At 47.9% G+C, this 14987-nt stretch overlaps 1 long non-coding RNA gene across 1 annotated transcript; it reads left to right on the plus strand.

Moving 5' to 3' along the window:
• Positions 1-8657, plus strand: LOC122161144. The gene is made up of 3 exons (XR_006169107.1): positions 1-285; positions 958-4938; positions 7314-8657. It is a non-coding gene; the product is annotated as an uncharacterized LOC122161144 (long non-coding RNA).
• The last annotated feature ends 6330 nt before the right edge of the window (positions 8658-14987 follow it).

Consider the following 14987-nt stretch of genomic DNA (forward strand, 5'->3'; position numbering starts at 1 on the left):
TTTTGCTACTCTGCTATTATTGCTGTACTTTCCATCATATTATAGCAATGCAGCACTGCAATGGGTCTGCTGGGTTGGTTGCCAAACAAGAGGCTTCAGTCTCGGCTCCTACAATTCACAACAATGAGGCATTTCCCTGCAGGAGCTCTGGTCCTTCGAGGGCACGCAAAAAGGCCCTGCAAGCTTCCTATCCATACAGCTGTAGATTACAACTTGGGCTATAGTACTATAGCCATTCACTGCCAAGAGGACAGTGATGCAGGACTTTTGCCTACTGAATCTCAGGTGAGCTTTACTAGGAGTAGTCTGCCTGTTCTGAGATGTGGATGACTTTGTTACAAGAAACAAAACCAGAAAAATCCACTCTCTTTTTCTTTAAAGAGCTCCTCAGCTCTTTACACTTTCTTCAGCCTCATACCACATCCTAGGATGGAAAGATGCTAGCACATTACATCTGTTTTTGTGTTGATAAAATATAGTGCACTATGCAAGACTAGACAGTGTGGTTTTGGTTGTGGTGTGAAACAGGAGGAATTCCTACGTGGGATGATGTCAAACTTCATGTGACACACTGAGTGACCTTTGATGGTACCACCTTTAACAAGGCAGCAAAGCAAACATCCTCGGCCTTATTTCTATTCCTTCCCACACTTCAACCATGAAGATCTAGTCCTGTAATTATAATACAGAAGGCTATGTTGTGGTACAATCTTTTGGATGTAGAAGGACTTTGCCCGGGCTGGGTGATGACACCAGCCAATGACAACAGATTTTTTTTTTTTCTTGTACATGCTAGTAAGCATTCAATATAATCAAACTCTGCAATTGGAATAAGTGGATTCAAAGCAACTGGTGCTGCCCTGAGCCTGCTGGGTGATGCATTGTGAAGTGTAATATGTCAGCAATCAGACTGAGTTGTTCATGTGTGTTCTGTTTTTTTTTTTTTTTTTGGCATAGGGAAGCATGCTTCTAAGTATCTACTGTTGTTTTCTGGAGCTGTACTGAGTGTGCACACAGTGAGCACAACAGAATAGCACAACGCAATAGAGAGCGTGGATGTGGCAGAAGGGCAGAGCCTCTGGGAGAGAGGCACATGTGCCCTCTGCGTGGACACAGCGTGGGGAAAGTGTGGTTTGGGAAGCTCAGCTCTACGCTCTGCTGCTTGGATGTGTTGGCTTCCAGAGTCCCCGACACCCATGTCAGGTGAGACATGGAGAACTGGAGGCAGTGTGACACAAAGCCACTGACCTCAGACCACCACTGGCTCCTCTCCCAATTCCCTTCCTGTAACCAAGACAGCTTTGTCAGCATAGATGTGCCTTTCATGGAGTCTCATGTGAAGACCTCTGCACTTCCTAGAAAGAAGGAACAAGACTTGAGCAGGAAATCTGGTGAAGAGGATGCCGTCCATGAGCAACTGCTGCAGGAGCCAGGGGGTGCACAGTGCAGGGAAGAGCCAGCAAATGTGCTGGATCCCATGTAACAAGGAACAGGTGCCTGGGGCTTCATCTGCCTCGCACTGACACTTCACCTGTGTGAGAGCCTTTGACCGCGATTTCTTACTCAGGAAAGCAGCAAACTTCCCCTCAGTTCCCTTGTGCAAGAATCTGGCCGCAATACATTTTCCAGATGCTAGCGATACAGATGGTGAGATTGCAGATTAACGTCTTCTCATGACCTCGATGCCATCGGCTGCCTGTTGGGGGCAGGGCTGCACTCGGTGTAGGTGAAGTGCCTGCTAAATCGGCCCGAGCTTTGCTGCTGTAATAACCACAACAGCCTCTTATTTGGGCTCCCGGTGCTTCACCTCTTGCCACTGTCCGTTGTTTAAAATAGCCATTCATTGCAGTATCGTTGGTTTGGGGGCAGGGAAACTGTTGCGGGCGGCTGAAATGTAGAAGCATCCCATCAGTCTTCTTGGCTGGGGATGGCTGAAGGTGAAGTATTGTCCAGGAAGAGAGAGGGAGCAGCAAGAGAGCTGTCTTAATTCCACCTAAACATCCCAGGCTGTCTATGTGATGTCGAAGTACAGCAGCCTGGCTAACACACTGATAAGGGGAGCTGCAGAGGACTGCTTTCCCCAGCAGAAACCACCACCACCTTCTCCAGGTTCACCCCAAGTGCCCTATTTCCTTTGCCATTACCAAAATTCATGTACCCACACCAATTGCAGGTGCTCCTTGTGCCCCTTGCATTGATACCAATCCCCAGTGGCACTTTCACTGCTGGGCTGACTTTTTCGCATTAAGAAATGGTTGGTGCCAGTAAATCTCACCAAAAACCACGCTTAAGGCAGAGAAGCAATCAGCTCAGCTTGGTTACATGCTTAATTCAATGGGTTGTGGAAGAGGGAAAAAGGAACCACTCACCACTATTGGATTTCATCTTGCTTTCAGTCTGTTTAGGAGTAGCTATTTAACACTTCTGTTTTTCTAATCATTCTGTTGGACGCTGGAACAAATGGCCACACTCAGTGGAAAATAGCACTGTTAGCAGCTCAGGGTTTTCAGTGGGGACCTGCAGCCTCTCCAGGACTTGGACAGCCCTGCAGTGTGTGGGCAGTGATGTTTCCCATGACATTTGGATGCTTGCTGCTCTCTAAGCCCTGCTGCTTAGAGCAATACCACATCCTACTACTGCAGGAGAGTTGCAAGCCATGTCGGGGATGTTTTTATGCCTTGCAAGTACGAAGCTATCCCAGGATTCTCAATACCCCCAGCTCTCCAAACTGATTCTTGGCGTTGCTGCCATCAGCCAAAACCTGGCACAAGAAGCAATGAGTTTTCCGGGTTATGGATTCTTGCACTTCAAGAAAATGCTGCCTCTAGAGTTGTTGGATTTTGTGCCGGAAGTGCAAAAATGTGGCTGAGCTGGAGGACTTTTCTTCCACTTGAGAGTTATGCTGGGCTTGCTGCTAATCTCCCCTTGCAAAGTGAGAGAGAGAGAGAGCACCAGGAGTAATCTTATTTCAGGATTGGTCTTCAGGATGGGAATGCAGGAGTTCAGGGCCCTGGGTCTGGCCAGGTCATTGCTGGTGCCTTGAGCCAAAGGGCTTTGCCCACACCAAAGCTGCATTCCTTGCACCCAAGCAGAAGGGCAATCCCCCAGAGAACTGCCACAAAGGAGCACTTGGGATGATCACAAACCACACAGGGCAGCACTAGGAGAGCCATTAGTGGCACGTGGGCACCCTCCATAGGGTAAGGGGCAGCTGGTGTCAGCTCAGCGTGGGCGCTTGGTTGGTGGCTAGGAGTGCAAGAAGTGATCTGGTAAGCTAACAAATGGCAGCTGCCTGGCAGAGGCTTTGAGATGTGTATCTGAAGAAGTCATTTCTTCAGATTTCAGACATTCAATGCATGCAGCCCCCTGAGTGCATGGAGCATTTTGGCTTTTAGCACACTTAGAGAAGCCTTAATGGGTTTTGAAAGAGGCAAGAAAGAATCCATTAATGTGTTCCTTTGTTTTCACAGCCTATTATCAACCCTCTCTGATGATCCATGCTCTGACCTGTTATAGGGCAACTAATGCAGTGGTTAATGGCAGGAAAATGTTTACTAAGTGAAGCCCTTGGAATTGGAGAGAGAGAGAGAATAGAGTGGAATCTCTCCTTGGAGACCTCTTGCCTCTAAGGCTGGTGGTAGACCTGAGGTTTTTTAAGGATCTTGACCCTTCTACTGCTAGCCCTCAGTGCGAAATTAACACCTTCTTTCCGCTTTGATACAGACAAACTTGAATTTTCAGTTTCTCTGAGGTTGGTTTCTGCTTTTTAAAGATGAGCACTCAAGCCCTACCCTCTCTGCTGCTTGCTGAGGCATCTGTGTGCTTTCTTCTGCTTCTCAAATACCTGAGGAGCCAACCCAGCTCATCCACAGCCACTGCCTTTCTAGATTAGCTCCATACACACCTGGGAATACTCCGGTCTTCCCTATCTGTACAGTTCTCATGGAAACAAATCTAATTGGGTAGATTTATTCCACACGAGGCAGACTAGGAAATGTATTCTTTGAGACAGATAACCCAAATTTATGGCAAGTCAAAGCCAACCGGTGTTTTGTCTTTACATAATTTCCTGCTCCTTCCCCTGCAGCGTTTAATCCTCTGTGATTAATTACACTGAGACTTACTGAGGTCACAATAGATGGGGCAGGAGAGAGCCACGTGCAAAATAACAATCACTGTTCACTCTTCTTCACGTAAGTGGTTAATTCTTCAAATACTGTCAGTGGGAGTTGTTTTCATTGGGAGTAATTAGTCCAGTAGGAGGATTATTACCTGTCTTATTATGGATAAGAAAGAGAAGGTAATTTGCACAGTGCTGCTGCCTTCATTCACCTGAAGACTGTTGTTGCTGTTAGAGGCTGTTGGGAATTACTGGGGTGACAAGGCTCCCTCTAGCCAAAGCCAGACATCAACCTGGCACCCGTGCATGGGTTTTGAAAATAAAAAATCAAACAAATAAAAAACCAGCACCAAAGCATCGATTTGGAAATCACCTCTATTCTTCCAGCACCAGGGTAACAGCAGTAAGGTTCTGTGAACCTGGCACAAGATAAGGTTCAGGTGTTCCCTCTGCCATGTCCTAAGAATGACTTGAGCCATCCTAGGCATTGTCTGCCTGGGCTTTATGTTGGGAACAGCAGTGGCTCAGCCTGAATTCCGGGTATCTGAACAAAAACCGTTTGTCCTGCGATCCCGTTCTGATCTCCCAGGGAAGGACCGTGTGCCACCTTGTGGCTAAAATACAGATCGACTCAACCAAGGAGGAGGGGAGAGAAGGAAAGTGACAGCAATTCCTTAAGCAGGCGCCACGGCCATCACCTTCTTTCAAAGGCTTCAGCAAAGGCCTGCCCTCAAAACTCAGTTCTTCTAAGGAACCCCGGGTGTTTTCATCTGCAAAGGGTGCAGAACAGGGGAGGTTCTGCTCTTCGCGCAGCAGAGGTACTTTTCAATCCTTTTCTAAATGGGTGCAGGAGTTTTGGGGGCACCAGACATGGCACACGTCACAAATGCTCACAGCAGTGCTCATCTCATGCGGTCTCATTTCTCAGGCAGCGAATGATGGGATGTGAGGAAGCAGGTGTTGGGATGGGCTGCTCAGGGAGTGAAGGCTCCATCCCTGGGGCTGTTTAAGGGATGTGTGGGCACGGTACATGGGGATGTGGTTTGGCAGTGGGCTTGGCTGGGCCAGGCGATGATTAAACTTGACGACAGGTCTTTCCCAATCCTGTGAGCTGGTCCCTCCCTCCCATAGTGCAGCCAAGAGACCAGGAAGATCTAAAGCCCTCCAAAGGCTGTTGTATTTTTCCCTGTGCATAAGGTGTTCCACTACCAATAAAATCACACTTTGTCCCAGACAAGAAACCAAGTGCCAAGAATTCTGTGGTCATGGAAGAAATGTGCAGCTGCTCTTGCCGGAGCCCCCATAGCCCCCTGCCCGCAGCCTGCAGGCATGCTCATTTCCTTCCAGAAAGGTTTCCCAATCTGAAGAATAAGTGGGGTATGTTTTTGTTCCTCAAATTAATCTCAACTATTTTTAAATCAGTTTCCGTTTTTGCTCCCTGCTGCTAACTGGGCTTTGTCTGCCTGCAGCATCAGCCAGAAAGCCTTCCAGCTGCAGCGATCGCAGCCTGGGGGGCTGCCGGGCCTTGCAGGAGGTGCTATTGCCAAGCTGTGATCTTTATAGTCATTTTCCACCATAATTATTCTATGTTTCTATGATTTATAAAACTCAGAGGGGCCTGGTAACTGCCCTCCTGGGTGTAAAGAAACCCAGACCCCAGCAGCAGCTTGGCTACCTGGCATCATGCAGATCCCTGCCATCCATCCGGTTCCTCGTGGCACCCTGCGAGGGCTGAGAGGCTGAAGTTCTCCAGAGACACAGCAGCACTGCTGTGGCTTTTTGCCTCACCAGCCCTCTGAAGCTGACTTCTAACAGCAGCAGTGTTCACCTCGGCCTGAAGAACTTTCCTTCCCTCTGGTTCTGGATATCACCAAGCAATCACAGCAGCCAATACTGAAAATGCATCTTGCGTATTTTCACAGCAATGTGACTGTGTTGTTTCTGCACAGTATGTAGCAACAGTATCAATCAGGAATTTACTATGTCCACTGTGACCTCTATTTAAACCTCTTCTTACAGTTTGCTGCATCAGCCTCTCATCCTTCTCCTGCCCATAACATCCATTGCCACCCCACATGAACACTGTGCTGGAATAAACCTGGGCTGGTTTTCTGACCTCCCCTAAAGCAGTTGTAGAGAACTGGCCACCTGGGCCAGACCTGTGCACTCACTTTCCCCTTGGAAGTTGCCCAGACAAAATCCAAGTAGAAACCTGGTTAAGTTTTGCACAGGTCCTTTGCAGGTGCCTTGAATACCAATATCTGCCCAGCAGGTCTCAAGTTTCCCTCACTGACTGTGGAAGTCCCATATCTGAAAGCAAAAATGCTTCAGGGAGAAGTGCAGAAGTGAGAGGATAGCAAAACCTCCTGGCCTTGCAGGATGAAAATAATCCTTTCTGACTGCTGGCAAGGAAACTCAAACCTGCCTTGCTTACCTGGAAAGCCATTCCCTGGCAGTATGAGATTGAAAACTGCGAGGTCTTTTTTAGGAAAAGAGAAAATCCTTACAAAGTAAAGGGAATATTGCATGGTCTAGGTTTGCTTGCCTTTCTGACCTCACCTGAAGCAGGAGCAAAGGGTCCTACAGGTTTCCTTTCCTAAAACAACCAAAGGAATTCAATACAGCGCCTCTTCCCCAAAGCCCTGAGGTCCAGTGCTCGTGATGCAAACACCTCTTCTTCCCTTGCGGCATCCCCACTCACAGGCCACAACCCAGCTGCTCCACCACACGGCCTGAGTGAAGCCTTACACCAGTGGCTAAATAGAATTAAAAATAAATAAATAAATACATAAAATTGGAGCATGAGGAAACTATCATACAGAACTCAGATCACCTGCTGGAAATGCGATACTTACTCACAGGTGAGTGCTGCCTGCTAGGGAAGCTTTGATTCTGCTCTATTTAACTTCTCTATAGGTCCGTGTATACCTCTGATTTTAAGTCTGGCAGCAAGGGGGGGAAGGAGGAAGGGGGTTTCCATTGCAGCATGAGAAATTCCCAGCAAGCAAAATGTTTCCATGAGGCTGTCCATCAGCTCAGGCTGCTGCCGATTCTCAGAGGAGGATGAGGAAGATGTGCTGCTGCCTCTGCCTGCGCTCAGTCCCCAGGAGAGCTTCCTGCTTTTCACTGCTGTATGAGCAACATTTTCTTTCTCCCTTACTTATTTATTTATTTTTAATACACATTCCCCCAGGAAACTGCCTGAAACACCAAAGAGGAATTCCTGCTGCCCACCATTGAAAAGCATCCCACCACCGAGAGCTGCTCCTGCTGATTAAACCTCCACTCACCGGCTTGTTCTGGATTTCCATGACCACAGCCTTCACCCTGCAAAGTCAGCTGTGCATCACTTCCAACACGTGAGACATCAGCTAAATCAATGGAGGCAGCTCAGAAATCACAGGCCATTAGTAATGCATCGATGGGTTTGAAGGATCTCTGCATTAACCAGCACAGACCCTGTGGAGCAGTTCCCATCTCCACAGATGCTTGCTTTATTCACCTTTCTGCTAGACAGATTATTCTGATGCAGCAGGCAGCCAAATTAAACTGGATTTACCCATGTCAAACAACCCTTAGGCCAGCTATAAACTATCATAGAGTCAAAGAATGGCTTGGGTTGGGAGAATCTTAAAGATCACCCCCTGCTGGGGGCAAGTTGCATACCGTGAAATCAGGCACCAGATCCAGCTGCCCAGGGCCCCATCCAACCTTGCCTTGAGCACCTGCAGGGATGGGGGTTGTACTGTGTACTTGGCTTGACTGTGGTTTTCTTGGCTCATGCCAGCAATGCCCCAGTCAGAGCTAAAGCCCCAAGCAGAGGGGTTTCCCTCCTGCAGAATCCCTGCTGGGTCTCTTGCAAGGCAGGGCTGGTTGCTGAGCAGGGGCAGCGCAGGCCCCATGGCAGCCAGGATCCCTGGTTATGTGATGCAGTTTTTGTTTCCCTCATTTCTCAGTATTTCTGATCTGACTTCTAGTTCAGGCTTGCCTCTGCCTCCCCTCTTTGTTATTGTTCAGAACACTGTGATCCAGAGAGCAGACCAGATAAAGTAACCACTGTGTCAAGTGCCTCCAGGCAAGGGCTACCTGAAGGATAAAGAGATAAGAGAGTCCTGGTCCATAACTACAGAGATGGCTGATAAGAGCCTTACCTGTGCTCTCCTCTTGCAGGAGGGGTTGGAAAGGCAGCCCCAAAGCCCATGTAACCACTGCTTCACGGAGAGAATACCTGAGGAGCACACAAACACAGGAGAGCAGGGGCAGCCAGCAACCAGCGACATCCTGTAGGAGCGCACAGCAGTGATTTGGGAGCAGATCAATTAGTGAGAACCCAATCCAAATTTGAGATTAGCATTCACCAGCAGTGTAACAAGCTGCGTACTGTGGGATGGCTGACAAGGAGGCAAGCATGCACTCTTATTTGCTTTTCAGCACCTTCAGTGTCTGAGGAATACACAGTTTGCTCCACAAGTAATGCCTCCTAATTATTTATGCAGAAACTACAACAGATACAAAGAGCACAGCAGCACTCTTCAATAGAGCCAATTCTCAGCTACAAAACACCATTTTTTTCTGCACAGTTACCACCTCCAGCTGTGCATTTTCACCAGCATGGGAGAATTCAATGACACAGCTTTGCTTCATGCGCACTCGTACGTCAGACACCATTCTGTCAGACTGCCTCCTTGCTGCCATCTGTCACACAGCACCAAAATGCAATGGGATGTTGATGGGAAGGTTCAATCTCTACTGCCCTCCTGCCAACATCACCTTCAGCATCCATCCGCGTGCCTTGGGGCTGGACCCTGCATGTGTGAGCTGCAGCACATCACCATGGCTGTGCTGGCCGGTGTCTCTGAGTGAGATTCTCAGGCCAGCTCTGCAAAGCAGGGCCTTCTGAGAGCAAGCTGCTCTATAAATAGGCCATGAGAAACATCTCACGGGTTCAAAATTAGCAAGAAAAACACTGAGGTCTCAAATATCTCAGCAGAAGGTTTCACAATCTTTTTCCATGCTCTGACATAGCCCCATCCATGAGCTGAGGGCTGTGCCACAGGCAGGGCTGCACGTGGGGGCCCAGCTCAGGGAAGCACAGCATGTCAGGCCCAAACCATCCCTTGTGCACCATACGGGGAGCAGTGAGCACTTGCTAGTTGTGTGCTTCCTACTGCAGCCCCCCAAAAAGTAAAATACCGGCATTTATATTGAAATGGCTATCTTACAATTGTAATATATTATGGTAGAGGGGGAAAAAAAAAGCCAAGATAACTCTTTTAGGTTTGGTAAATATCTGGACTTCCCCTGTTGCAGGAGGGTATTGTGACTTGCCCTATAAGCCCATGTTTGTTCATGACTTGGTAAAACCATCCCCAGGGCCATTAAACTCCTCTGGGCTGTGCCCTAGTGCCTCAGGGGGCACTGAGCTGCAGTGATTACACTTCCAGCTGCTGTGAGCTCTTACAGCAGGCCTTCAGACCCACAAAAACCCCTCACAGGTTCAAAGGCAGGAAGGAAAAAAAATCTTGGTGTGTTTTTCCTCATATCATCCCCGAGAACGAAGTCTCTGGCATTTGCAACACCTCCAGATGAAGAAAGATGAATGACGACTGTTGGTGACTGCCTGCAGCCTATCAACTAAAGCATGGAAATATTCAGGAGTTTTACCAGTGCTTATTTGGAGCATGGTGACAATAAAGCAACACTGGCTGAAGAACTTTGCTTTCCTTACCTTTGCTGAGAATCACGGTGATAATTAAAGTCGGAAGAGCATTTGACTGCTCCCAGAAGAGCTCCCTGGGTCCTCCCAAGCCTTTCATTAAGCTGTGTACTAGAAGTCGTGCTTTTCTTCAGCCTGGGAAGAACCACTTGAAGAACAAAACGAAACAAACCATCCACAAGCAGAACTACAGTGGTTAAGCAGTCACAGACCAAATCCACTCTACTTGCCAGAATCCACCGTGGTGTACTCAGATAAAACCTATTTGCTGGGACTGTTTAATCCAGATACAGACACACACTCGGCTTTAAAATTCTGAAATAAACCCAGAAGGTTAAACTACTACATTACACTGCAAATGTAGCTTCACTTGACTGACTTCCTAAGGCAGAAAATAGGATTTATTGTTTAATTTACAGCTTACTGTTGGCCTGAGGCTTTGAACATGAAAGAAGAACACCTGTACAGATGGCCCTACAGCTGCCCATCATCCAGAGACCTTGCTCATTCTGAGCTGGACCATTCCCCATGGCATTTTCCAGGCCTCCACCTACCTGACTTTCCATTTGGTGCAACCCCACGCTGCCTCAGAGCATTGCTCATTAACTTGGAAGGACACAGACATATCTGGCAAACAGACATCGGTGTTTCCAAGAACAAGATTGGATGTTTGTTTTAGCTGTGCTTCTCCAAATTCATTTCCAGATAAGGATGAAGCAATTAAGATACGAAGCACAAAAACCCATCTAGGCCTGTGGGAACAAGTCTTCCAGCTCCCAGGCAGAAGACAGCAGCAGCCATCGAGGCAGAGGTTTGTCTGCAGAGTGAGCATGAGGTGCAGGCAGGCAGCACAGCACCCTCCTCCACAACCAGCTTGGAGCCTGCAGCTCCCTGGGTCAGCCCTCAGTTCTGGCTCTGGGTCACCATCGCTTTCCAGCACTGCCCTGCAGCTCCAGAGGGATTCCACCCTTATTGCTTCCTGCAATAAATACACACATCCAGCTGCCCGGAGACACACCACACGTACATCCCTTCTTCCCTTTAGCCCATTTCAGTTCAAGATAAGAGTGTTTCTCATTATTGCTCATCGCAGCAAGTAGCAATGCTGGATAAATTAATTTGTAATTGGAAAAGTGATTCAGAGCTGAAGAGAGGCATAATGTCCTGAGAGAATAAATGCTAATAGCTCCGGCTTCCAGGGAGAAAGCGTGCCAGAAAATTAGGGGAAAAAAAAGGATGTGAACACGGCTCTCCCCTCCTGCACATATTTAAATGGCTGAGATGAGTACTAAAATGGGTGTACTTTGCCAAGTGATGGCAAACAGACAGGAGCCGGGCTCCTGTCCCCATATCCCAGCACATCTCCTGCATACCTGTAGTGCAGAAGAGGGCAGCCAGCTTCTTGCCTCTTCCTCTCACACAGGTGCATGTACACCTGATGGGGCAATAAAAGCCAGCAGTCTTATCAGAGCAGGAGCAGACTCCTTAAGTGACACTGAACACCATAAGCCTGGTTATGTGAGGAGCACGGTGGCACATCATCACGGAGCATCTCGCTCAGGTTAACGCAGCAGGCACGGAGCTCCTCGGGTTTGTGAATGGAAACTAATTCTGAGGCACTGCAGGATTTCTGTTGTGTATTCAGTTCAGTGAAACAGCTTTTACATACTAACCCTGCAGCAAAACTGCACTGACTTTAGGCACCGATAGCTGCCAGCCAGGACCTGGCATGCTGAGCTGCAGGAGTGGCATTGGTAACATATCATTTCCTGAAACCCAATTCACAGCACTCCCCTTCTCACAGAAAATGCAATTTCCTGCTGACTTTTACCATATACTTGTCAAGGTTTTTCATTTTTAGTGCTTGGCAAGTGAAAACCACGCCGTCAGAGCAAGCACCTTCCTCCATCATGGGATGAGCTGCAGCGAGGGCTGTCCAGCTGCCTGCTTCCTGGGGACCCTGTCCCAGCTTCAGCCCGGCCAGAGCCCTCATACTTGAAGCGTGAGGTACATCAGCAGGTAAATAAAGAGCAAATTTTTAACCTGCAGTTAAGCAAGACGTGGTGTGGGACTTTCCAGCCCATGTTTTGAGCAAGCAGTGACTCCTGAGGGGTGCCTTAGGCGCACGGTCAGACCGATGTCACCAACTCAATGCTCACAGCAGCACTGCAACACGCAGCATTGCAGCAAAGGCCCTGCAGCCTCAGACCTCCTTGGGAGCAAAACATGAACCGTTTGTGGGCTTTGCTGACCTCTGATACGTGACCTCATCACAGTCAAAACCTTTAAGCCAGGAGACAGTCAGGCATTGCCAACTGCTCCTGAATTTAGTGACAAGAACCACTGTTCTCCCAGAGGAGATGAAATGAGACAGGGTTGGGGTGGATGAGATGGCTAACCTGGCTGCTCATCACACCCATCTATCAAATACATTCGAGTCCAGTGCTGTTTCTTACAGGAGCAGGGGTGCTGCTGTGACCTTTGCCAAAATGAAAATCAAATCCTAAGCAGCACACACTTATGTACGTGTCTTCTTTGCAGCATACAAGTAGGACATGGCCCATCTCCAGAGATCTCCTACTACCTGTTCCAGCAGGGTCCCAGGATGGCACGCATTCACTGCTGACTTTAGAAAATGGATGAAAGCCATGTATTTTGATAGGCTCTGATTCCTCAAGGTAAAAGAATAAAAGAATAAAGGATAAAACTGTATCAACTTTCAGTCTCAAAAAGGCTCTTTTGTTCTTAACACAGTTCCAAACTGTGACAAACTTTCAGTGCTTCAAGGCTGTCAGCTGAAAAAAAAAAACAATTTGTATTTCTGTATTATTTCTTCTGCTACCCATGCAGTAGGACTGCCTGTATCCAGAGAGCTGAGGGCTTTTTCTGCACAGCCTGCAGTACTGATCAGCTTTGGGCTCCTGAAAACAAACCTCAGTCCCATAAAAAGATCCATCTAATAACAGCCAAACATGAGAGCTGAGATGTGGGAATTCAACGTCAGCCTACAAGATGCTGTTTTCTACCAGTTATGGTTTACATTTTCTCTTTGTATACTCACATTTCTTCCCAAAACTCTGTCACGTGGCCAAGTCTTGAAGTCTCTTAGGATAACCTCTCCTAACCGAGTTAGCTAGGTGCTGTCTGAACAAGCACAAAAGGAAAGCATAGCTAGATGCTGCCCACATGGTAGTGATTCCAGTTGGACCGGATGACCTTAGAGGTCTTTTCCAACCTTGGTGATTCTGTGACTCCACAATTCCTTTCCTCTCAAACTCCCAAAGCTTACTGCCTGAACTTAAGGACTGGATCTGGACCCCTCAAGCCCCAGGAAGCCCTGCAGGCTGTCTCTGTGGATGTGACCTGCCCACTCCTGGACAGCACACGCTTGGGTTAATATAACAGCTCTGTCAAAAAACTGATGAACTGAATTTAAAGACATTTCCTTATTGTCCTTTCATGGTAAACAGTGCTGAAGATAGCCTTGAAAATAGCCTTCCTCCTGCACACACACCACCAAAGCTACGCATTTGCTATTTTTCCCCACTGCACTAAGATTTTCTTAGTTACTTACATTTTCTACCACAGATGCTGCTTCTGTATTGTACAACAAGGGGCAAAAATAAAGAGGAACATCCTACCAACCACCCCCTGCTGCTGGCTCCCTTAGCCCCAATGCCACAGCACATGCACAGCCACCTGCAGGGCCAGCAAGTCACCCATCTCACCGCACTGCCAAAGAGAAGGGTCCTGTTTCCTTTCATGTGCAGATACCCACGACCCCACTAATCCTATCATAAAACCATAGAATGACTTGGGCTGGGAGGGACCTCAAAGGCCACCCAGTGGCTCCCCCTGCCACCCACCAGATGAGGTGCCCAGCGCTCCACCCAACCCAGCCTTGAAGGCCTCCTCCCAAGTCCCTGTTCTCCAAGAAGACCCTGAGGTGGTTTCTGCCATCTATAGCTGTCTGCAACAGCAATTCTTGGAGCTCCTGCTGTCAGTGCAAGTTGATTTCCAGTCCAGCATCTTTACCAACCCACATGAGATGTCAGAATTCTTTGGAACTGCAAATTACAGATGCCCGGGCTAAATCTTTTTCTAACATGAAAAACATCCATCAGCATCTACTGAAAAGCTTCTTTTTTCAAGTGTTTATAACTGTGTGGGCTCCTGGAAGTGCTGTACTACTGTTTTTGTAAAGGACTCCAGGACCAGCCAGAAAAAGCACTGCAAGATTTCGGCATGAATGGAAATAAAGGCACTTCAGGCTGGGTTTGTTCCCAGAAAGACAGCTTTCAAAGCATGCTGGCCTTCGAAACAGGCTGCACGCTCAGCACTGGCATGCAGACAGCAAAACAAGTTCATTGCACTTTGGGAAGTATCTGTTTCTGTTTAAAGAGATTTAGTTTCTGACAGAAGTTACTTGCAGCAAAGCACAGCACTTTCAGTCAACTTCCTTCGCTCCTCCCCTTCTCCCTCCCCATCCAATTCTGTATCACACTGAAAATCATTTTCAGTGTCACGTTGACAGCATGGCAGGGTCTCCCTTCTGCTGCTGGGCTTCTGAATTCAAAAGCAGCTGCATCAAGAAGGTACTCATCCACATGCATCCTCTTATGCTAGCTAACATACTCAGCTTCATGAAGAAAATAAGTCAGGAGGTAAATTCAGCATTATGTCCTTACAAGCTGCATCTCCTCTTGCTGTCAGAGACTTACACGCACAGAAATTGCACCAGAAATACATTTTGCCAAACCATCCCAGAGGTCAGCTTTTCTCTGTTCATTTCCCACCTTTGCCCAAACCAGGTCTGCTCACCACCCACAGAACAAAGTCAGCAGTAAAGTGCTGTGTGCAGGAGAAACTCCAAGATCTTTCCCTAACAGCTCAGTATAAGGAAAGAAACCAAATGCCTAATGAGACAGAAGTGCTCCTGGACAATAGCAATAGTAAGGGCCATACTTTAAAATCAAACAGAAAAGCCCCAACATGTCTCTATCAGTGACAGATCCAACAAAGAACACTCACCAAGGAGCAGATAAGGGCCCCTTGCTCACCAAAAGGAGCACGTTGCAGCTCCCACCTGCTCTGGCACAAGGCTCCACGAACAATATTTACACTGGTTTCACCAAGGTAAGAATGGGCCAG

The sequence above is a fragment of the Centrocercus urophasianus genome, unplaced genomic scaffold, assembly GCF_019232065.1.
Source record: "Centrocercus urophasianus isolate 14NV4802_14NV808 unplaced genomic scaffold, USGS_Curo_1.0 seq_19, whole genome shotgun sequence".
In the NCBI taxonomy this organism is placed as follows: domain Eukaryota; kingdom Metazoa; phylum Chordata; class Aves; order Galliformes; family Phasianidae; genus Centrocercus; species Centrocercus urophasianus.